This window comes from Myxocyprinus asiaticus, chromosome 18 (assembly GCF_019703515.2).
Source record: "Myxocyprinus asiaticus isolate MX2 ecotype Aquarium Trade chromosome 18, UBuf_Myxa_2, whole genome shotgun sequence".
NCBI classification, from domain to species: Eukaryota; Metazoa; Chordata; class Actinopteri; order Cypriniformes; family Catostomidae; genus Myxocyprinus; species Myxocyprinus asiaticus.
Window position 1 is genome coordinate 19,035,001 of NC_059361.1, and position 25,641 is coordinate 19,060,641.

The following is a 25,641-nucleotide window of genomic DNA, read 5'->3' on the forward strand; positions in this document are numbered from 1 at the left end:
GTTCTGCAGCAGGACAATGATCCAAAACACACCAGCAAGTCCACCTCTGAATGGCTGAAGAAAAACAAAATGAAGACTTTGGAGTGGCCTAGTCAAAGTCCTGACCTGAATCCTATTGAGATGCTGTGGCATGACCTTAAAAAGGCAGTTCATGCTCGAAAACCCTCCACTGTGGCTGAATTACAACAATTCTGCAAAGATGAGTGGGCCAAAATTCCTCCACAGCGCTGTAAAAGACTCATTGCAAGTTATCGCAAACGCTTGATTGCAGTTGTTGCTGCTAAGGGTGGCCCAACCAGTTATTAGGTTTAGGGGGCAATCACTTTTTCACACAGGGCCATGTAGGTTTGGATTTTGTTTTCCCTTAATAATAACAACCTTCATTTAAAAACTGCATTTTGTGTTTACTTGTGTTATCTTTGACTAATATTTAAACTTGTTTGATGATCTGAAACATTTAAGTGTGACAAACATGCAAAAAAATAAGAAATCAGGAAGGGGCAAACACTTTTTCACACCACTGTATGTATGTATATGTATATATATATATATATATATATATATATATATATATATATATATATATAAATTATCAAAAATGGAACACTTCTGATTTTCCTGCAAATTTCAAAGCATTTGTTCAGTTTTGTTCATAATGCCTACATGCATTGAAAAGTAGAGCTTCTAAGTTTTCAAAAGATACCAATTTTGTGTTGTATTAAAAGACTGTAGTTATTAATATTTTGACGACTATTTCTTTTTTCTCGCAGGCCTGTTCGAGCTTAAAAGGTTAAACCTCATCTGGTGAAATATCTTTACAAAATCCTTCATCTGGTAAATATATAGCTAAAAAGTGTAATTTGGTAAATATTTGCTTACAGAGCATTGTAATAGAGCCAAGTCTCTGTCATTTTAAAATAAGTGTCCCTTGTATGTGTTGTGCTTGTTTATAGTTAAAAGTCCCACTAAACTGCATCTGGGATTTTATTCATTTTGGACTCTTGTAGCCTGTAACAGTAAGGGAAGACTAAAAATTTGTTAACATTCTATACGTTGAAAAAAAAAAAGAAATCAGCCGATTAATTGTCATCGGCCTAACCACCACCTTATTTATCGGTATCGGCAATATACACTATCGGTCAACCTCTTACAAACTATTCCATGTGACTCGAAAGTCAGGCTAATCGTGGATTCACCAAAATTTCACTTTTTCGGCAAGTTCAAATAAGTCCATTGGCCCCAATGATATCTCTGCCAGTCTGCAGAGGAGCCAACTTTAATGTTTAATTAACGTAAATCACTGAAAGCTCTGCATGGACACATGCTTTCTACGGTGATCCCCGTAGTTACTCGTTAAACACTGGGCTCTCGTGCTCTCTGTACTAACAACAGTCAAAACACCTGTATGTGTGAATGTTTGTGTGTAAGAGAGAGAGCGACACACACAACCTACAGCGCACACAAAATGTATGACAATTGTAGACGACAATTGTAGAGAGCACTTCAATATTAAAATCCTTGACATTATAGGGAATCTAGTAATTTCGACGGGACTTTTTAAGGTCCGTAAAAAAAGAGGACGCATAGTCTACCCAGGTTTATTTAATGATCATCGGTATTGGGGAACGTACCTTTGAGTTATTTCTGCATTAAAAAGTGCCTTTTCACAGTGACTGCTGAGAATACTTTGTACACAAATGAATATGTAAATAAATGGAAATTTATGGAAGTCTGTGTTATAGAGAAGAGGATACATTTAATGATCACTCTGAAATAGCAGATTTTGTCAAGTGGAGTGATACAAATCAACACCCCCAACCCTAACCCCCCACCTCACCACCCAAACACCACCAGTTTAGCTCCTCTGGCCTGCCGTCATTGCCTTCCGGCAGGTTCTGAAGGTTCATGCACATTTTGTATATCTCCTTTTACTGACACACCCAATTCAGCTCTTGGAGTTGCCACTATGGGCTGATGAGTTGAATCAGGTGTGTTTGAGATATCCAAAATGTGTAGTGTTGGGGGGCCTTCAGGAACAGGGTTGAAAACCACTGCTATAGAGCATTACAAAAGGTACATGGATGAATGCAAAGAAGTTTGATATATTACCGGTATGCAAAGTATATATTCAAGTTTTTCCCCGTTGTTGTGTATGTTACATGTATGTTATTGCAGTAGCTGAGCGGACAATAAAGTATAACTTAACCTAACCTGACCTAAGTATTTGCTAGAAAAAAGTATAAAAGATTGATCAAAAATGAAATACATACATAAACAGATAAATATACAAATATCAGCAAAAAACATAAAATGTGTGTTAGTCCAGTGGTATGATTCTTGCTTTTGATGTGAGTGGTCCCAGGTTCTACAAAACAATGCCACTCTAGCCAAATATGATGCCTTTACTGATGTTTGCAACTTACTAGAAGGAAGCATAATGATTAATGCAATTATCTTTAAAGATTTTTTGAGTGAATACATTCGCTTAATGGAGAGGGAATGTGTGAACTGGATCAAACAAAACTGAAAAACCAACTGGAGCACACAGGAAATGGAATGTATTGACATGGAATGGATTTTTTTTTCTTTTTGAATCGAAGCTGACAGAAGACGCAGAATGCCATTTCGGCTAATTCTGACCGAATTTAACCCCTGCTTTTATTGCTTTTTGGAACCCATCTCTTTGGAATTTGAGTGCAAGATGGGAGGACTTAACTGTCGACACAAATTCTATGGCCTGTTGTTTTATAAACAGTTTTTTAATAATCTACAGTTCTAGTTAAATACAGTTATAAGAAATTCAATATCACAATCAAGACAATTTCAGCCTAATTACTAACTTAGGTGGATGACTTGTGGATTTACACTCAAACAAAGTACAAGGTGGACCATTTAGACAATAAAACTGTCCAGTACTTTTATAATAACAGTATTGCTACTGACACAAGCTGTCTCCCTAATTGGGGCACAGATATTTAAACTTTAAAGACTGGTATGGTATTTGTTTTAAAGATCTGCAGACAGATGCTAAATGGTAAATGGACTTGAATCATGTGATGGTGTCCAATCATTTTAGATGGCATAAAAAGTTTATTGCAGCTGTTGGTTCTGCTCTGCTGGAAGAATGTTTTATTTCCTGGCAGACTCAATACCTGCTCAATGTTGAAGCTGTTAATTTGCATATTTTATTTGCATACTCTAAACAATATAATTATTTCTAAAATAAAATATGGAAACAACATAAATGCAAGTCTGTCCAAACTGAGTCCATTTATTTGAATGTTGCCTTAGGTATTTTACCCACATGCTGCAGTACTAAAAATGGCAGGACATACAAGAGATTCACTTTATAAGCAAAAGTATTTTTTATGTTTGCCATAGCAACTGCTTTTTTAGGCTATCTAATATGGATAATTAGCTTTCACAGGTTCATTAATAAAAAAGGATGGCTTTCTCTAAGTGTCTGTTGGATTGTGACTCCTGAAACTCAACAGGTTCTGGGAATACTTGCAGATGGATGGATGGATGGATGGATGGATCTCTATTAAATCTGCAATCTATTTGATTTATATGAAAAATATGGATTAGAAAATCAGAGTAATTTCTTTTTTTCTTTTTTTTTAAAAAAAAATATGGGTTCTTTAAAGACTCCAGTGCCATTCACACCACAGCCAGAATTATTCTTTAACACACAACAAATACCCCTATCCTTGCAAATGCTGTGAACATTTGCACCTTTAAATTTTCATTGCAACAGACATAATTCCAGTTGGGTAAAACTGGTTGATGGAATTGCAGTGAGATGAACAAAGAAAGAAGTTCATTTCCCCAGACAGCAGACCGGCAGTGCTTTTTATTTCTCCTGACAATTACATGTAAAAGACAGACCATCCCTGCCAGAATCTCTGAGTGCTAATCCTCTTCTGAACTGAAAACCTTGGAGTTGTTGTACTGCTAACATCACAGACAAAGCTTGGCTGAGGTAGCAACATTATCCTCTTTAAGACAGAATCGTGGACTTCATAGCTCACAGATTATCCTGTGCTTTTGTTGCTCTTGCTTATTGTCTGTTATTCTATAAGTGCCAGTGGAACTTATAACACCTGTTTGTCACCTCATCACTCTACAGCTTTAAGGTTTATAGAGTGATTTGTTGATATAGCGATTGCCCTACAGCACGTCTTAAAGGGAGATACACAGTCACTGTATGCAGCAAGGCTATCTCAAACAGTGAGTCCTCACCGTAAAATACTGTTAATGAGTCAAATAGCTGTTGTCCTTTTAAATGGCTTTGCAAGCATGAGTGATTCTCATATAGGTGATTCTAGACCTTCAGTCCAAAGTCAACTGACATCACCCATATTATGTGATGTAAATTTACTTCATGTTTACTGAAAACATTGGCTGTGTTAAGAAATGTTATAGTATTATATTCTGAGTTCTTCCCTTACCAGTAATTAAAGTTTGTTATATTAAGCATTGTCCTTACGTCTAGCCATTGGCAGATCTTGTGATGATAGTGGGTAGATGATAACATGGTTTTCAGTTTACATTAAATGATCTGTGGAAGGTCAATTGGACTGACCAAATTCAGACATGTGAATTTCTTCCACATCATTTTATACAAACACTTTATTCAGCCTAGGTGTAACTTAATTATCAAATAATTCAAATAATTGTTTGGGGGAAAGTTGCATTCAATATCCACTGGGCAAAAACCAATGAGCAAAAAAACTTTAGTCATACAAGTGAACCCACCACTTCTCATGCATAATGACAAACATTTGCCTCTGGACCATATCAAGCCCTAGGCCTAACTAAAATCCTAGAATCACCCCTGATGAACATTATTTGGGTATAATGGACAAGGGCAATAGATGCATATACTCATCAATGATGTCCCATTTTGAGGCAGCGCCCACATTGCAGTACATTTATATGATGAAGTAGGCCACATTACCAAAAAATATGAAGAGCACTGACACAACATTAAGAGGCATGGCTATCCCATTCCTCCTTGGAGGTTACTTAAATCCAATTCTCGCCAGAAGACCCAGAGTAGCTTTTTCCCATGATAACAATATGAGACCTTTGTGTATTGCTGCACTTCAGTCTGATTCATGCCGATACCCTCAGCAACCTCAAGTTCACTTATGGCACTTTTCCACAGTACGTTACGGTTCGACTCGACTCTGCTCGCTTTACTTTTCTGAGCTTGCTTTTCCACTGCAGTTTAGTGCAGCCTCAACGTGGGTGGGTTTATAGGCTGATAGTCATAGTTGCGCCGCCTCTACTGCCGTGACATCATCTTAAACGCGACACAAACACACAACAAAGGAGCAATGGAGGATATCGAAGAGATGGTGTTCTTGATTCTCGGCATGTGGCTGTTTTTCACAGCAAGACAACAAACTTTGTTTCAAAAGAGACAAAATACCGCTAAAAAAACAGGAGAGTTTGGGAAATCATACACCAAAGCGCAAACGAGGACATCACTGTATTAGCTCAAAGATGACACACAAGGGTAAGCTACCTGCCACCTAGCTTATAGCAATGACGCCGGTAGTGATGATTTTCTCTGACCAATCAGTGATCTGCAGGGTTTTGACGTCACATTTATTATCGACTCGGCTCACTTGGAACCTCGACCGAGGTGGTACTAAAAAAAGTACCAGGTACCAGGTACTATCCACAGTGGAAAACCCCCAAAAAGCGAGCAGAGTCGAGTCGAGTCGAGCCGTACCGTGAAGTGGAAAAGCCCCATTAGAAGAGCTTTCCAACAATGAACTAAGGAGGTGAGTGGCTCCCCCATAATAATGCTTGTAGGTTACAATCTCTTCCAACCAGAGCCAGTCATACAACAGACTTACAGACTGCTGTATCAGAGTAACCTAATCCAAAGATCAGCATTCAAGGAAAAGTAAAGGCAGGAGTTAAAACAAAGTACAATGTCCTAATACAAAGGCCCTAGTAAATAACTATACTATAAAAAATGACGAGGTCTCTCCAACGACAAAATGTTTAGTGACTTTAAATGAATGAATTTGAGTTGTGGTGACAATCCTATTATGTGGGCTCAAATTGCCATTTGTATTTCTGCATCTTTAAATAGATTGTGGAAGTTTAACAGAAGTTTAGTGTGTATATTTATGTATTTGATAGATGTTTTAACTAAAACACTTTTATTAGATTCAAGGTATACCACATTTGATTGGTATATGTGTTTCTTGGGACTCAAACATGGCTAGAGCCATGCTCCACTAATTGAACTACAGGAACACACTAGCACTGAAATATCACCAAATTTAGCATTGTGAGAAATCATTTAAGGGATCAGTCCATTTAAATAATTTGCATTTTCATGTTATAGTGTGCCAATATTTCTTATTTTCATTTACAAAAACATTAATTTACAGTGTACAGGAGTAAGAGCATTAACAATGAGAATAATGTGAAAAGTGTGGATTTTCAGAATAACAACAAGCTTTTTCTGAAAAGTGACAACTCAAACAGGAAAAATGTAGAATGCTTTTATAAAAATGATACATTTTATGTATATATATATATATATATATATATATATATATATATATATATATATATATATATATATATATATACAGGGTCGGGAGGGTTACTTTTTAAATGTATTCCACTACAGATTACAGAATACATGCTGTAAAATGTAATTTGTAACATATTCCATTAGATTACTCAAGGTCAGTAACATATTCTAAATACTTTGGATTACTTCTTCAGCACTGGTAGATTTTTTCAATTGTTTTGACTATAAAAAATCTGTCAGTACAGTAAGACAAAATACACATGTTAAAAATACATTCTCTGAAAAACCTAAATATCTTATGCAGTGTTGTTTCTAAAACAAGATAAATCTAACTGATCTTGTTTTAAGGATTTTTAGATATTTTTAGAGGAAAACAATACAAAAATGATTATCAAGAATACGATTTTTGCCCTAATATCAAAGGTCTTACTAGAAAAAAAGAAATTATGATTCAACATGAATTTTCTTGATAAAACAAAATGATCGTGCCTGGTAACATGTGCATGTAAAATGGCTAGAAATAGCATTTTAGCTTAGCGTAAAGCTGACAATTTATATAAGGTTTATTTCTATTTCTTCTGCTCCAAACTTACTTCAAACGTACTTCTCTGTCTGCTCGTATGAATGTAACACATCATAAGAAAGTGTTTCACCGCTGTTCAAATGCACTTTGGATCGCATCATTTATACTGTATGTATAATTGTTTTCCATCTGAAAGGACTAAATATTAAATTAAACAAATGACAATAAAATGCAAAGTAATCTCTTCAGTAATCAAAATACTTTTTGAATGTAACTGTATTCTAAATACCAATGATTTAAATTTGAACTGTAGTGGAATACAGTTATATTTTTTAATACGTAATCCCGTTACATGTATTCCGTTACTCCCCAGCCCTGTATACAGGTGCATCTCAATAAATTAGAATGTCGTGGAAAAGTTCATTTATTTCAGTAATTCAACTCAAATTGTGAAACTCATGTATTAAATAAATTCAATGCACACAGACTGAAGTAGTTTAAGTCTTTGGTTCTTTTAATTGTGATGATTTTGGCTCACATTTAACAAAAACCCACCAATTCACTATCTCAAAAAATTAGAATATTTTGACATGCCAATCAGCTAATCAACTCAAAACACCTGCAAAGGTTTCCTGAGCCTTCAAAATGGTCTCTCAGTTTGGTTCACTAGGCTACACAATCATGGGGAAGACTGCTGATCTGACAGTTGTCCAGAAGACAATCATTGACACCCTTCACAAGGAGGGTAAGCCACAAACATTCATTGCCAAAGAAGCTGGCTGTTCACAGAGTGCTGTATCCAAGCATGTTAACAGAAAGTTGAGTGGAAGGAAAAAGTGTTGAAGAAAAAGATGCACAACCAACAGAGAGAACTGCAGCCTTATGATTGTCCAGCAAAATCGATTCAAGAATTTGGGTGAACTTCACAAGGAATGGACTGAGGCTGGGGTCAAGGCATCAAGAGCCACCACACACAGACATGTCAAGGAATTTGGCTACAGTTGTCGTATTCCTCTTGTTAAGCCACTCCTGAACCACAGACAACGTCAGAGGCGTCTTACCTGGGCTAAGGAGAAGAAGAACTGGACTGTTGCCCAGTGGTCCAAAGTCCTCTTTTCAGATGAGAGCAAGTTTTGTATTTCATTTGGAAACCAAGGTCCTAGAGTCTGGAGGAAGGGTGGAGAAGCTCATAGCCCAAGTTGCTTGAAGTCCAGTGTTAAGTTTCCACAGTCTGTGATGATTTGGGGTGCAATGTCATCTGCTGGTGTTGGTCCATTGTGTTTTTTGAAAAGCAAAGTCACTGCACCCATTTACCAAGAAATTTTGGAGCACTTGATGCTTCCTTCTGCTGATCAGCTTTTTAAAGATGCTGATTTCATTTTCCAGCAGGATTTGGCACCTGCCCACACTGCCAAAAGCACCAAAAGTTGGTTAAATGACCATGGTGTTGGTGTGCTTGACTGGCCAGCAAACTCACCAGACCTGAACCCCATAGAGAATCTATGGGGTATTGTCAAGAGGAAAATGAGAAACAAGAGACCAAAAAATGCAGATGAGCTGAAGGCCACTGTCAAAGAAACCTGGGCTTCCATACCACCACAGCAGTGCCACAAACTGATCACCTCCATGCCACGCCGAATTGAGGCAGTAATTAAAGCAAAAGGAGCCCCTACCAAGTATTGAGTACATATACAGTAAATGAACATACTTTCCAGAAGGCCAACAATTCACTAAAAATGTTTTTTTTTTTTTTTATTGGTCTTATGATGTATTCTAATTTTTTGAGATAGTGAATTGGTGGGTTTTTGTTAAATGTGAGCCAAAATCATCACAATTAAAAGAACCAAAGACTTAAACTACTTCAGTCTGTGTGCATTGAATTTATTTAATACAGAAGTTTCACAATTTGAGTTGAATTACTGAAATAAATGAACTTTTCCACGACATTCTAATTTATTGAGATGCACCTGTATATACTGATCAGCCACAACATTAAAACCACCTGCCTAACATTGTGTACGTCCCCCTCATGCCACCAAAATAGCGCCAACCCGTATCTCAGAATAGCATTCTGAGATGCTATTCTTCTCACCTATCCACAGAACTGCCGCTCACTGGATGTTTTTTGTTTTTGGCACCATTCTGCACCACAATTGTACAGAGCGATTATCTGAGTTACCGTAGACTTTGTCAATTCGAACCAGTTTGGCCATTCTCTGTTGACATCTCTCATCAACAAGGCATTTCTGTCCACAGAACTGCCCCTCACTGGATGTTTTTTGTTTCTGGCACCATTCTGAGAAAACTCTAGAGACTGTTGTGTGTGAAAATCCCAGGAGATCAGCAGTTACAGAAATACTCAAACCAGCCCGTCTGGCACCAACAATCTTTCTTGCGATTATCTAATCAGCCAATCATGTGGCAACAGTGCGTGCATTAAATCATGCATATACAGGTCAGGAGCTTCAGTTAATGTTCACATCAACCATCAGAATGTGGAAAAAATGTGATCTCAGTGATTTTGACCGTGGCATGGTTGTTGGTGCCAGACAGGCTAGTTTGAGTATTTCTGTAACTGCTGATCTCCTGGGATTTTTGCACACAACAGTCTCTAGTGTTTACTCAGAATGCTGCCAGAAACAAAAAAACATCCAGTGAGGGGCAGTTCTGTGGACGGAAATGCCTTGTTGATTAGAGAGGTCAACAGTGTAGGGCTTTACTGGTTGTTTAGATCAGTGTTACTATCAGATTATAATAACAGTTATTAATTAATATTTAAATTAATTAATTGAATCTAACTCATTAAAACCTCATATGGGGATCCAGTAAATGTAGTGCGCTACGTTTAGGAGCGGGTTTGGTTATTAGCAATAATTAATAATTATCAAAGATAATTATTAATTATTAAAATCAATAGAACATTGATGAGAATCAATGTTAGTTTTTTTTTTTTTAATCCTTTAAATCAACAATTAATCAACAATTAATTAAGGATTAATATTGACGGGGCACCACCCTGGAATCAGACACTAATAAACAGAGAGTAAAACACTAGTCTCAATATTAGATTGTTTTCTTAGGAAAATCGACATCCGAAGAATATCGATTTTTGGGGGGAAAAAAACAATGAATGGAGGCTTGAATCCGAGCACTGACATCCCGTCAGCATGACACAGGCGTATGCAAAACAAACCAAAACACTTCTCTTTGTAATATAAACAAAGTTTATTTATGCAGTAATATCAATTAATAATTAATACAATGCCGTCAATAAACTTCCGACTTACAACTACAAACTAAACAGTGATATGATTAGATATGGAAATCAAAATAATCCTATAACACATGAGGGTGTGTGTGTGTGTGTGTGTGTGGTTAGTATGAGAGAGAGAGAGAGAGAGAGAGAGAGAGAGAATTAAGTGACGGCCCTAAAGCCGATTTCGCGATCATGGGAGAGAAAGCAGCTGTTAGTTTATCGCTCAGAGACGCAGTGGACGGCTCGTAAAAGTCCCGCGTTCTTTGACTCTTAATGGATCAAAACAGTTTGCCGGTCTCACCTGCGATGGCGAAAATGCACAACAGTCCAATTTGGTTGGACCACAATACAGCAAAACAAATTCATGATAATTAATACCCTGAGTATTAATAATGAGCAGACATGGCGATCCGTAAACTGTACAAGCAAAAACCTTGAAACACAAGAATAACACACTATAATATTCTATCTCTGCCCAGACGTAAACGTCTTACTTGAATCGCATGAGGATGCAGAATGTGTGTTCATCCGTCCTTTAATTCCGACCCGGTTCCTTGAGGCTCGGGTGATGACGGGAGGCCGTTTCCTCGCTCTGTTGGCGGGCACGGCTGTTGATTCTTGGCGGGTTGGCGGAGAACTCAGAAATGTCGACTTGACTGAAGATGGAAGAGAAATCTTTAATCTCTTCACTTCTGCAGGCAAACGGATGAAGATGCAGATTGCTCGGCAGTCTCCTTCAGATCCGTTAGAGTGTTCGGTTGAACACAGAGTAATCTCAACTCGTCCAGCGAGATGGAGATTGTATGGCCACAGTTTCAAGTTGGACGTTACTTCCTTGTGCCACGAGGTTGAACCTGAGAGCAGCGATGAGCTGCGTCTACACACTGCAAACAAAGTTGCTGGAAGCAAATCCCGGAAGCATTTCAACTCCTGATGATGTCATGGATTGAGGGACGTTCTGTTGTGTGCCTCATCCAATAGGAGTTGAGAGTTCGATCCTTTAGTGAGCAAGGCTTCATGGGATTTGTAGTCTGTTTTGGACTCCCTTTGTTTGATTTTGGCACGATTTTTATCAGTATAATTTACGACTTGGAATGTGGGGGCCTGAGTTAGGTTTTTACGACTGTGTTAGGCCTGCCTTTGTCTTCTCTCTGAATACATGAGGCCCAACAACAGAGAATGGCCAAACTGGTTTGAATTGACAAAGTCTATGGTAACTCAGATAACCGCTCTGTACAATTGTGGTGAGAAGAATATCATCTCAGAATGCTATTCTGAGATGTGGGTTGGAGCTGTTTTGGCAGCACAAGGGGGACCTACACAATATTAGGCAGGTGGTTTTAATGTTGTTAATGTCGGTGGGTATATATATATATATATATATATATATATATATATATATATATATATATATATATATATATATACACACACACTACCGGTCAAACCTTTTGAAACACTTGAATGAAAAGTTTCTCATGATCTTAAAAATCTTTTGATCTGAAGGCGTATGCTTAAATGTTTGAAATTTGTTTTGTAGACAAAAATATAATTGTGCCACCATATTAATTTATTTCATTATAAACTAAAATTTAATAAAAAAATTATTTTTTTTTTTTTTAATTGATGACTTGGACCAAATAATAAAGTAAAGCAGCCAATAAGTGCCCAACATAGATGGGAACTCCTTCAGTACTGTTTAAAAAGCATCCCAGGGTGATACCTCAAGAAGTTGGTTGAGAAAATGTCGAGTACATGTCTGCAATTTCTAGGCAAAGGGTGACTACTTTGAAGATGCTAAAATATAACACAGTTTTGATTTATTTTGGATTTTGTTTAGTCACAACATAACTCCCATAGTTCCATTTATGTTATTCCATAGTTTTAATGACTTTACTATTATTCTAAAATGTAAAAAAAAAAAAGAAAAAAGAAAAAAAAAATTATAATAAAGAATGAGTAAGTGTTTCAAAACTTTTGACCGGTAGTGTGTGTGTGTGTGTGTGTGTATATATATATATAATTATGTTATATGAAAATGTTAGAGTGGGCAAAGAAACACAGACAGTGGACAACAGATAATTGGAAAAGGGTGCTATGGATTTTAACCCAATTGAGCTTTTGTGGGATCAGCTAGACTGTAAGGTGCATGAGAAGTGCCCAACAAGACAGCCACATCTATGGCAAGTGCTACAGGAAGCGTGGGGTGAAATGTCACCTGAGTATCTGGACAAACTGACAGCTAGAATGCCAAGGATCTGCAAAGCTGTCATTGCTGCACGTGGAGGATTTTTTGGATGAGAACACTTTGAAGTAGTTACATTTTTTCAAATTGTAATAGTAATCTTTCACATTATTAATGTCCTGACTATACATTGTGATCAGTTGAATGGCACTTTTGGTGAATAAAAGTACCAATTTCTTTCCATAAGAGCAAAATGTGTACATTATTCTAAACTTTTGGCCACCAGTGTATATTTAAGCAATATCACATGAGCAAGAGTGTGATATGGCTCTACATCAGCACTGCTGTGATTCGGTGCTGATGTAGGGCCATTTAGCATGATTGCGAGTGTGATATTGCTTACACACACACACACACATATATATATATATATATATATATATATATATATATATATATATATATATATACTTTATATCTTAATAGGTTTTGAAATAAATGGGACTTTTTTTGCCTTTCAATTTAGTCTTCACTATTTTCCACTCTACATCTCTAATCCCCTAGTAGCTAACCCTAAACCTTTCTAAAATCAGGCAAGCGAAACCAGTGTTACAGCATTTTATAATCCACTGAGGATTGGTATAGCAGGGGAACAACACTTTGTATAGTGTATAAACAGAACTGGGCCTACCTGGAATTTATTCAAGTAAACTGTTAATTGCATCATAATGGAATTCCTTCCATCTTATTATAATATTGTGAATATTCGAACTGCCTCCCAGTGGCTGAAGCTGGAACTACAGTTGAAACAATGCACACCAACCACAGGCCATAAGTAAACATTATATAAATAAAACATTTTAGTAATTACATTAATTTATTTCAAACACTAACCTAAAGCCTAACCATAAACTGTGTTGGGAAAATTACTCAAAGTAATCCACTACAAATTACAAATTGCTTCTCATTTTCTTTTATCAGATTACATTACTGATTATTTCATGGGAAAAGTAATCACATTACTAATTACTTTTAAGTTACTTTCTAAAACACTTCACAGAATTGTTTTGGTTTTCCTCACAACGATAACAGAATTACAGATTACAGGAGCTAATTACTTATAAGATTATACCCAACACTGACCATAACAATACTGTGGTCAAAACAGTGTTCCTTTACTTACTTATTTGCAAATGTAGTATCTTGCCAGCCGGTGATGAAGAGGGACAGTGTGGGCAATTCTCGGGACATGAATATTTGCTGCATGGTGGTGCTTTTCCGGAATTAGTTACGTTGGGCCCGAATTTGGGTAGAAAATAATCCGAACTAACATGCCGTTTCTCCGTGTGATTATGTTGGACAAATTATCCATTTGACAGAAAGGGAGGGATAGAGGCAAAGTTAGAGTTGTTTAGTGCTCGATCATCGATGTAGGCAGCAAATTATTTTAAATTCCCTCTTGTGTGCCTTTCTGTGTACTGTAGTCTGTACTTTGGTTTGTTTCTCTTTTGCTTGTTCTCCTGGAGGAAGGCTGGTGTTATGGTAGTGCTGTGGGTTTAGCAACTTTAAGTGGGACACTGGATTTGACTAGAAAATAGAAAAAAGATCCTCCAGGCTAAAGAAACTAACAAAAGCAAACAGGGCGTCTGTTGAATATTAAAAATCCCCTTAAATCACCTCACATGGCAGCCATCTTGGTAATGACCCCAGGCAACTATTTTCTCTGTAGGTAATAATAGGTATACAAGTACAGAGTGAGTTTGAAGAGGCATGCATGTTTGACCCTCTTCTCTTTACTTTTTTCTGACAACACTCTTTTCAGAAGATAATTTTTGGGAAATGTGTGGAATGACAATGAATCAAACTATTCATTTTCTCTCTTCTTCATCCTGGAAGAAAATTAATAACTTGAACACCAGTCACCATCAATATGAAGGGGAAGGGGACTGTCACTTTGTGACAAAATAAAGTATGTTCTTTTAAGATAACAAATGTTTGAAATAGTGCCAGCAGATGAAACAGTTTTCTTTGTAAAGCAGAGGTTTTCCTATTCAACTTACTTTTGATAGTGAGAAAAGTACTTACTTTTTGATAGCGAGATAAACAGTGCTATATTTACAGGATTTTAATAGATTATGGATCTTGCTCCTTTGAACGTATCAAATGTATTACTATTATAATGTACACATAAATACTGTACTGTCATTAATCATACACTTGCAAAGTACATAGAGTACAGACATTAGTGGTAAGACATGAATGTAAAATGCATTTTTTTTTTTTTTTTTTTGCTATTTTAACAAAATGTTATATCCAGTAAAGTTTTATTATAGCCTCTCTGACTTGCAGTGACTTAAGGCCAAAGTATACTTTTGGTTTTTGCGCCTGCCGCTACGAGTGTGCGTGACGCAAATTCAGTCATCAGCACAGTCAACAAGCAGACCGTATGCAGCCCAGTTTTTCCTGTCACGCGGACAGTCCTCGTCTGTGCGTGTCTTCGGCTACATTGACTGTAGTAAAGTCCCTTTCAAGGCAACTCAGTCCACTCAGCAGCCATTTTGGGAATGCTCCCGGGCAGCTATAGATACAAGCAACATGAAAGTACAGCTCCTATCTACTTGAATGGGGAAAGACCGAAATCTCCAAAGTGGTTGGCCAAGATTACAATCAAATAACATATTTAAAATCAGTAGTAAAATCTGATAACTATGGATTCAAAAATTGTGCTTCTTTAGTTAAGATTGCGCTTTGTCAGACTGGTCCAGCTAATGCGCATGCGCATTCTCGAGTATATAAAAGTTGATTGCCTCTTTTATCTGTATATCGGGACTTCCTTTTTTACATCCGCCAAATTGGCCATTCCAATTTGTCCCATTTACTTTATACAAGTGCTCCGTCACTGGCTAAATAGTCTCTGACTAAATTGTCTCTGACTGCACAAAAGAGTATCACAAAGCAGTCGGAGTAAGCATTTGTCGAACGCGTCCGCACGGCCTCGCGGTGAAAAGAGTATAAACTTAAGGCCAAAGTATACTTTGTTTGTCCGGGTTGCTGATAGCTCTGCGCACACTATGCGTGACACAAATTTCGTCATCAGCACAGTCCGCGTGGGCGAGATTTTTTTGACCTACGGATGCAGTCCTCATCTGTGCTCATCGTCAGCGTGTGTGCCGGCCATTTACTGTACTAAAAGAGTATTTCAAAGCAGTTGTAGTGGCCATGCGTCAAACACGTTTGTATTTGCTCACGGTCAGAAAAGTATACTTTGAAAGGCAACGCACTCGGCCGGACGTGATCCGATCCAGAACGCAGGAAAACTAAGTATACCCAGGCCTTTACATTGTTTACAGGTGTAGTGCTAATAATATTTAGATAATTCAAGAAATAAGATGAAACCATTAGGGATACTAAAGTGTACTTCCAATACTGATGTGGTATAAAGAATATCAGTCCTCACATAAAAATATAAATTCGGAAGTTTTTTTTAACAAATGATCTTATTATTTAGATTATATGAATATTAATGCATCTCATAAGCTTCGAAGTGGAAAAAAGAATTATATGAGCGAATTGTTGCATAGCACCGGAACTATTTTCTTCCGCTCATCTTGATGCACAGAAATGCTAAAATACACCAGCAGACAGCGCTCACCCTTTCAGTCATAGCGCTCGTTCAAAAAGGGAGCAGTGCTTTCCTGAGGTAATGACAGAAAAACAGCATCTGGAGTTATTCACACAAAGTAATGACAAACCTAGATGTGACGTATTATAATGGGCTTGTTTGACAGTTTTTACAGGTTTATTTAAATTCAGAGTTGTTAAAACATTGATAAAGATCTGTAATCCTCGTAAATAAATGATACCCTTATGAAAACTTACCATGGATTTATTGTAGTAATATTGTATTAACCTTGACTGTAGTAACCATTTTTTTTTTTTTTCATCTTTTTGGCAGTAACCAAGGTTTTGATAAAATTAACCATGGTTTTACTACAGCATTACTGTAGTATCCATATGGTAACTTGGTTTTAGTAATAGTAGCCATATAATAATATCTATGTTTAATTTAGAGGTTTTATATGTGGCTTATACTAAGTAATTTTTAAAGGGTAAACAAAGCAGCCTAATAATTTTCTGTTTAGGCCCATAAATATATAAATTATCCAATATATAAGTTATCCAAATAATTCATAAAAGTTCAGTTTAATAGAGGTACCGGTATTGGTATCGATATCGGCGATATTGGCCTAAAAGTACTTGGTATCGGATCGAAAAGAAAATAAGTGGTATCGCCCATCCCTAGAAACCATGAATCCAGTTCTTATTCATTTCAGCACAACCTCATCTAATAGCAGTTGAAAAACAAGTTACTGTGGTGTGCGTGTGAAAATACAAGTATTATAATAATATGAAGTAAAAACGAAATATATTATACATATAATGAGAGATGCGCAAATATATCAGCATAACACAAAATATTGTCAGAATGTGAGTGCAAGACAAATTTGTTGACTCACCTCAGACGTGAAAGTGGCTCGGAACCAATGGCATCAGTTTCATTAAACCTGTGATAAAGCACAGTAGACAATTATTTCTCCACTTATTTAAAACAGTGCCTTTATTCCTCAATTTCATTCAAATGTGGTTAATAAATTGTTTTGTCATTGTGGCCACAGATGGCTAAAGAAATAAAATATGATAAGAATGAACAAGAATAATTTCACATTCAAATTCAGTGGGGACATTGTTTTTCTACAATAACTGTGCAGAGCTGAGTGTTTTATTTTTAAAGAACAAACAACTGCCTACATATGAATGCATTTCCTGCATTATGGTTTATTCTGCTTTCTAGAAACTAATTTCACGTCGACACAGTAAGGTCTAATTCACAGCACAACTCAAATGCCAGAACAGAATTAATACTAGGACATTTTTTTTTTTTTTTATAGTCACAATTTTCCATGTTAATTTTGATTCCTTTAATGTCTTTCAGAAATCTCCCATTAAGCCTCTTGCATAAACCCATCACATTAAACCAGATTTGTGTTACACTAGAAGAAGAGGAATGGAAGAATCCTATTATTTTGGATGGTCATTTTTTGAGCTGTCACAGGAGCTACTTTTAGACAGGCTGAAAGTTAACAACATTATCACACGTGAAGTCGGCATGATGTTTCCGATAGTTTCGGTACCCTAAGATCAGTGACTGTTTGCCAACGTGCTGAAATGCAGCATTCTTATCAGACATGTTTGCAGTAGTTTCAGTGTGTTTACCTTTCCACCAGGTGAGATTGGCAGCGCGTTGCATCAGCTGCGTGGGGAGATTAGGATTCAAAGCCAGGCAGTAACCACGGTTGAATCATCAATTACGAGCATGATTTGGAGGTTTCACTTTTCCCTCTAACATTACTTTTGTACTCCACTAATGGTTAAGGTAAGGTTTGGGTTTGGGTTGGGGGATAGAATCTATAAATATATGCTTTTCTCTTCATTGTATAATGTCCTGTAAAGCTGAAAACAACTTGCTTCACTACTAGCTTTTGGCGACCTCTCCTGGACATAAATGGAGCACACACGTGCCCACACACGTGCCTTCACTTACTGCTTTGGCCACTGGGGTCAGTGTTTCAAAATTCCGGTCAACGTATACAGATTTTGACGAAAGAAAAGTCGATCTACTCATTCCAATTTCACAGTGAGATCTGGCTGAAATTTAAACCATAGAAGAAGACCCACCACATTTGTCATTTTATAGAAACTTTCCCCTGCTTAAAAACATAAAATTATTTAAATCAGTTTCTTGAAGTCATCAGTACAAAAAGCTCATCGTGGATTCTTAGTAAGTAATTGAAGCATCAAAATAAAGTTTTTTAGATCTTCTTAATTATGCAGCCTCCTAAAATAACTCGTGCATTTGAGTAGCTCCAGTAGAAGACAGCGGCTCCATATGATCTTCGGATGACATGCAGCTTACATCTCCGTCAAATGAAACGTGTGCAGTGCACCGTGCCTCTCAAATTATACGATGTAACAGACATCTAGTTGTCCTATGTGGTTCCGTTCACACAACACGGGTTAGCAAAAAAACAAAAACAGTTGTGAGTCAGTGAGTGGGTGTCAGTTCGGTTAGAGAATACGGTAGTCACTCTCATAAAGACCCGAACTGTGTGTGAACGTAACCATATTAAGCACTCAAATAAAGGACTAATAACTGTTCCCTATCTGTCACTCACTCGACGTTGTGTAGTGACACTATGGGTCACTCTTGGGAGCCCGAGACACCTCTGGTCTTTGATAAAAGGCCAATGAAAATTGGTGAGTGGTATTTGCATGCCACTCCCCCGGACATACGGGTATAAAAGGAGCTGGTATGCAACCACTCATTCAGATTTTCTCTTCGGAGCCAAACGGTCATGCTCATTGAGCTGAATATCACTGTTCATTCACCTCTGCTGGATCTGACGGCGCATTTCAGCGGCTTCTCCCTCCTCTGCACTGATGCCCTGCAGAGAACGCCCCTGGGCGCTTCGGCAGAAAAACTAGAGAGGATATTTTCTGAAAGAGCATTTTCCCCTCTAAAAGAGTATATATTTCTCTAAAAGAGCGCACACACCGAACGTCTTTTTAAAGATGCGTCTTTTCAAAAATGCCTTTCCGATTGTGTGTTATTCCTGGTTGCGGTCGTTATCTCTCAACTTCGGATGGTCATGATCGCTGTCTTTCGTGTCTGGGCGTGTCCCACACCGAAGCAGCGTTTGTGAATGGTTCATGTTCTCACTGCGAGAACATGACCATGGCAACATTAGGGTCGCGGCTTGCTTTTATAAGAAAAAGTTCAGAGCTCGCGAAGATGATGAGCTCTCGAGTGAAGCATCGGAGAGCGGGCTTGTCCAGTCGGACACAGAAGCCTCAGCTAGGCTTCCCCCTTCGGGGACGATCGCCCAGTCACAGGCCGATGCCGAAATGATGGACATGCTTTCCGGGGCGGCCGCGAGTGTCGGGTTAAAGTGGAACCTTCCGCTCTCCCCTGAACCCTTGCGGCTTGATGATTGGTTTCTGGGCTTGCGGCGCCGCTCAAAGCAGCCGTGCCCCGCTCCAGTGTCATTCTTCCCGGAAGTGCATGAGGAGCTGACGAAGTCGTGGGAGGCACCTTTCAGACTCCGCAGTTCCCCCGCTTTCACTACCCTCGATGGCGGGGCGGCCAAGGGCTATAAGGCGATTCCCCTGGTGGATAAGGCGCTCGCGGTGCACCTATGCCCGCAGAGTGCTGCCACCTGGTGTGGACGCCCAAAGCTCCCGTCCAAGCCCTGTAGGCTCACGTCGTCCCTGACAGCTAAAGCCTACAGTGCTGCTGGACAAGCCGCCTCTGCCCAGCACGCCATGGCTCTCCTGCAGGTCCACCAAGCCAAGGCGCTGAGACGGGCAACCCAGGGACGAGGGAACCCACTCACATGGAGTTGGTAGGAAGACCACACCATCCCCCAGTGGAGGGCCAGGTAGAAAATCTTTTTTTGCCTTTTTGTTTGATTTTGCTGCACGTCCAAGTGGCTGCGGTACCTAACAGTTCAGCTAAAGAGAAGCTTCCTTCCTCCCAGGGTCACATACCCGGTGCGTACGGTCGTCACCACGACTACCATCCACGGGCTTTTTCTTGCAGGATTGGCGCTCCAGCGGTGCCCTTTCCACCCCTGAGCACCCAGCTGTGGCACACAGCCACCCCCGATGTGGCAGCCTCCACGGGTTATGAGGACAGGCCTCTTCCTTCCCAGTCCCAGGCTGTTCCAGGGGTGGTCACAAGGAGCCAGGTAAGTGCGTCGATGTCCCTAGACTCAGCACGGCCACGATGTGCTGTGGCACCTCGTGCTCCACCCCGCCGCGAGGCCCCACCTTCTGGTACGTCTGACGACGTTGTCCCCTTGGTCCCCCTCGCGCGGAATTTGGATGCGTGGCTCGCGCTTTCCAATCCGTCGCGGTGGCTGATCCGGACCGTCTGACACGGCTACGCAATTCAGTTCGCCAGGCGCCCACCCAGGTTCAGCGGTATTCACTTCACCTTGGTCAAGGGTTAAAACGCCGCAACCCTGCGTGTGGAGATCACTACCCTCCTACAGAAGGACGTGATAGAACCTGTCCCTCCAGCCAAGATGAAGAAAGGGTTTTACAGCCCCTACTTCATCGTACCGAAAAAAGGCGGTGGTTTGCGGCCAATCTTGGACCTGTGAGCTTTACACAGACTCCCGTTCAAGATGCTGACGCAAAGATGCATTCTGGCGAGCGTCCGGCATCAAGATTGGTTCGCGGTGGTAGACCTGAAGGATGCGTACTTCCACGTCTCGATCCTTCCTCAACACAGACCCTTCCTGCGGTTCGCGTTCGAGGGTCAGGCGTATCAGTACAAAGTCCTCCCTTTCGGCCTGTCCCTGTCTCCTCGCGTCTTTACGAAGATTGCAGAGGCTGCCCTTGCCCCGCTAAGGGAGGTGGGCATTCGCATTCTCAACTATCTCGACGACTGGCTAATCCTAGCTCACTCTCGAGATGTGTTGTATGCACACAGGGACCTGGTGCTCTCACACCTCAGCCGACTAGGGCTTCGGGTCAACTGGGAAAAGAGCAAGCTCCTCCCGGTTCAGAGCATCTCTTTTCTCGGTTTGGAGTTGGACTCAGTCTCCTTGATGGCACGGCATTGGTGCTGGCCTGTTTGAAGGCGTTCAAACAGGGAACAGCGGTTCCACTGAAACTTTTTCAGAGGCTCCTGGGTCATATGGCGTCCTCGGCAGTGGCCACCCCGCTCGGGTTGATGCATATGAGGCTGCTTCAGCACAGGCTCCAGACTCGAGTCCCGAGACAGGCATGGCACCACAGGACACACTGCGTGGCCATTACGTCGGTCTGTCACCTTCTTTTCAGCCCTTGGACTGACCTCTCGTTTCTACGAGCAGGTGTTCCTCTATAACTGGTCTCCAGGCATGTTGTGGTCATGACAGACGCCTCCAAAACGGGCTGGGGCACTGTTTGCAATGGGCACGCAGCCGCTGGCCTCTGGACGGGCCCGCGACTGCATTGGCACATCAACTGACTCGAGTTATTGGCAATTCTGCTTGCCCTGCGGAGGTTCCGGCCGTTGATCCAGGGCAAGTACGTGTTAGTTCGGACGGCCAGCACGGCAGCGGTAGCTTATGTCAACCGCCAAGGCAGTCTGCCCTCTCGTTGTATGTCACAACTCGCCCGCCATCTCCTCCGGAGTCAGCAGAACTTCAAGTCGCTGCGAGCCACTCACATCCCGGGCAACCTCAACACTACAGCGGACGTGCTGTCATGGCAGGTTTCCCTCAGGGGAGAGTGGAGACTCCACCTTCAGGTGGTCCAGCTGATTTGGAGTCGATTCGGGCAGGCACAGGTGGACCTGTTCGCCTCCCAAGAATCTTCCCACTGCCCGCTCTGGTACGCCCTCACCGAGGCTCCCCTTGGCATAGACACGCTGGAACACAGCTGGCCCCCTGGCCTACGCAAATATGTGTTTCCCCCATTGAGCCTGCTTGCACAGACCCTGTACAAAGTCAGGGAGGACGAGGAGCAGGTCATCCTGGTAGCACCCTACTGGCCCACACAGATGTGGTTCTCGGACCTCACGCTCCTCGCAACAGCTCCCCCCTGGTGAATTCCCCTGAAGAAGGACCTTCTTTCTCAGGGACGGGGCACCCTCTGGCACCCGCGCCCAGACCTGTGGAATCTCCATGTCTGGTCCCTGGACGGGATGCGGAAGACCTAAATGGTCTACCACCCGCAGTGGTAGACACGATCACTCAGGCTAGGGCCCCCTCTATGAGGCGTCTGTATGCCTTTAAGTGCCGTCTGTTCGCTAAGTGGTGTTCTTCCCGATGGGAAGACCCCATGAGATGTGCAGTCGGATCGGTGCTTTCCTTCCTGCAGGAGATGTTGGAAGGGTGGCTGTCCCCTTCCACCTTGAAGGTGTATGTAGCCGCTATAGCGGCACACCATGACACAGTGGATGGTAAGTCCTTATGGAAGCACGACCTGATCATCAGGTACCTAAGAGGTGCCAGGAGGCTGAATCCCTTCAGACTGCATGCTTTACGCATCTATTTGGATCGTACGCAGAGCTTTAGAATCTCTGAGCAGCTCTTTGTCTGCTTTGGTGCTCAGCGGAAAAGAAGCGCTGTCTCCAAGCAGAGGATCGCCCACTGGCTCATTGACGCCATATCAATGGCATATCTCGCCCAGAACATGCCGCCCCCGGTAGCACTACGAGCCCATTCTACCCGAGGTGTAGCGGCTTCTTGGGCACTGGCCAGAGGTGCCTCTCTAACAGACATTTGCAGAGCAGCGGGCTGGGCAACACCCAACACCTTTGCAAGGTTCTACAACCTCCGGGTGGAACCGGTTTCATCCCAGGTAGTGGCACGCAACACAAGCGGATAAGCCCGGGATATCCGGCCGGGTGTATCATTTGCACATAGCGCCTTCCACCTCCCTTGGAGCTGAAGATGTGCACAATTAATTCCCAGTAGTGTTCACAAACTTTGTTCCCTGGTTGACTTCCTCCGAGCCCTGTGACAGTCGAGTTTTCGGAGAGGCTCGCTGCCGGCCCAGTACACGCGCTAACTAAGAGCCATGTTCTGGGGTAGGTGCTCCGCATGTGGCGGTTCCCTGTAAGGCTAACCCCATGCGATATATATCTTCCAAGAGTTCGTTTCCCTGCTGGCAAACTGCGTCTTCCCTGGGCAGAGCCCCTCTGCCCCAGTCACCATGTTTGTAGTAACTCCTCCCCCATTGGGCAGGATCTACCTTGAAGGCACTCCACATGGTTGGAAATACCATGCGATGTATTCTTCCACTTAAATATCCCCCCCTCACTTTGGGCGAGGTGTGGTCTCCGTGGTGTCTTCCCCTTGGGAGGGACACCCCCCAACTAGACCTGGCGGCCCAGTCGGATAATTCCCCTTCTTTTTTAGGGAGTGGAAAAAGAGAAGGGGAAAAGAGGCCACGACTGGGTTAAGCCTGTCTCTATCTTTGGGTAGTCGACTTGTCCCCAAAAAGGGCCGTTTGACACTCATAACTATATTGGGGGAGGTTACGTGTCGACCTGGTGTGCTGGCTATGAGGCACACAGCAGTCTGCCCACCACACACCGCCAGTTCACGTAACACAGTTCAGTCAGTTGTGGCGTTTTGTATAGGGACCCCTAGTGCCACTACATTGACACAACGTTGAGTGAGTGACAGATAGGGAACGTCATGGTTACTGGTGTAACCTCCGTTCCCTGATGGAGGGAACGAGATGTTGTGTCCCTCCTGCCACAATGCTGAACTACCCGCTGAAATGGCCAGACCTTATATCGGCTCCTCAGCATAAAACCGGAATGAGTGGTTGCATACCAGCTCCTTTTATACCCGTATGTCCGGGGGAGTGGCATGCAAATACCGCTCGCCAAATATCATTTGCCTTTTATCAAAGACCAGAGGTGTCTCGGGCTCCCAAGAGTGACCCCTAGTGTCACTACATCGACACAATGTCTCGTTCCCTCCATCAGGGAACAGAGGTTACACCAGTAATCATGATGTATTCTACTGCTGTGTGAATGTGACCAAAGAGTAACTTTTAAATTATATGTCAGAAATCTTATTATTAAACCAAAGTTATGATAGCGGAAATTGAAGTTAGCTCACAAGCTAACCAGTTAGCCTACTGGCTCAGCATACCATTAGCCAATTAGCCTGCTAGCTACAAACTAGCTCAGCTTCTTCTTCTTCATTTTCAACATGTTTCTCATCACTTTCGCCACTTAGCGATACGGTGGTATGACTGTATTCAATAGGACTTTTAATTATATTTAATAATTTTACAAACAAACTTTGTGGTTATAGTTCCCTATCTGTCACACACTCAACCTTGTGTCGATGTAGTGACACTAGGGGTCACACTTGGGAGCCTGAGACACCTCTGGTCTTTGATAAAAGGCCAATGAAAATTGGCAAGTGGTATTTGCATACCACTCCCCCGGACATACGGGTATAAAAGGAGCTGGTATGCAACCACTCATTCAGATTTTCTCTTCGGAGCCGAACGGTCGATATTTACTGAGCTGACTGTTCATTCACCTCTGCTGGATCTGACGGCGCATTTCAGCGGCTTCTCCCTCCTCTGCACTGGTGCACTGCAAAGAACACCCCTGGGCACTTCGGCAGAAAAAAGAGAGTATATTTTTTTAATAGAGTATATTTCTCTAAAAGAGCAGCACACACAGAACGTCTTTTTAAAGACGCATCTTTTTAAAGATGCCTTTCCGTGTGTGTGTTATTCCTGGTTGCGGTTGTTACCTCTCAACTTCGGATGGTCACGATCGCTGTCTTTCGTGTCTGGGCGCAACCCACGCGGAGACAGAGTTCGTGGATGGATCATGTACTCACTGCGAAAACATGACCATGGCAATGTTGCGGTTGCGGCTTGCTTTCGTAAGAACCACCCCACCCCAGCAGCTCCCCGCCTCGGTCCTTCTACCTACGCTCCAAGCAGCCACGCCCCGCTCCAGTCCCTTTCTTCCCGGAAGTGCACGAGGAGCTTACAAAATCGTGGGAGGCACCTTTTACTGCCCGGTCCCAATCTTTCAGCTCCCCCGCCCTCACTACCCTCGATGGCGGGGCGACCAGGGGCTATTCGGCGATTCCCCCGGTGGATAAGGCGCTCGCGGTGCGCCTATGCCCGCAGAGCGCCGCCACCTGGTGCGGATGCCCAAAGCTCCCATCCAAGCTGCCCCTATCTCCCAGGTTGGCATATTCGGCGACACAGTCGAGGACTTTGCCCAGCACATCCTGCCCCGGCACGGCTCAAGATACCGCACCCCGCCTGCTTGTCGCCAAGGGCGTCCCCTGCGGTGACTGCACAGGCTCCGCCGCAGCCTGCCCCTTCGGCCCGGCCCCAGCTTGGAGCCCACTGCAAGAAGCAGACGCCACCCGTCTCACGGCCGGCTGCCAAGAACCCACAGAAGGCTTCAAAGCACCCCTGAGACAGGCGACCCAGCGACGATGAAACCCACCTTGGAGCTGGTAAGCAGACCACTCCATCCCCCGGTGGAGGGCCAGGAGGAGAATCTT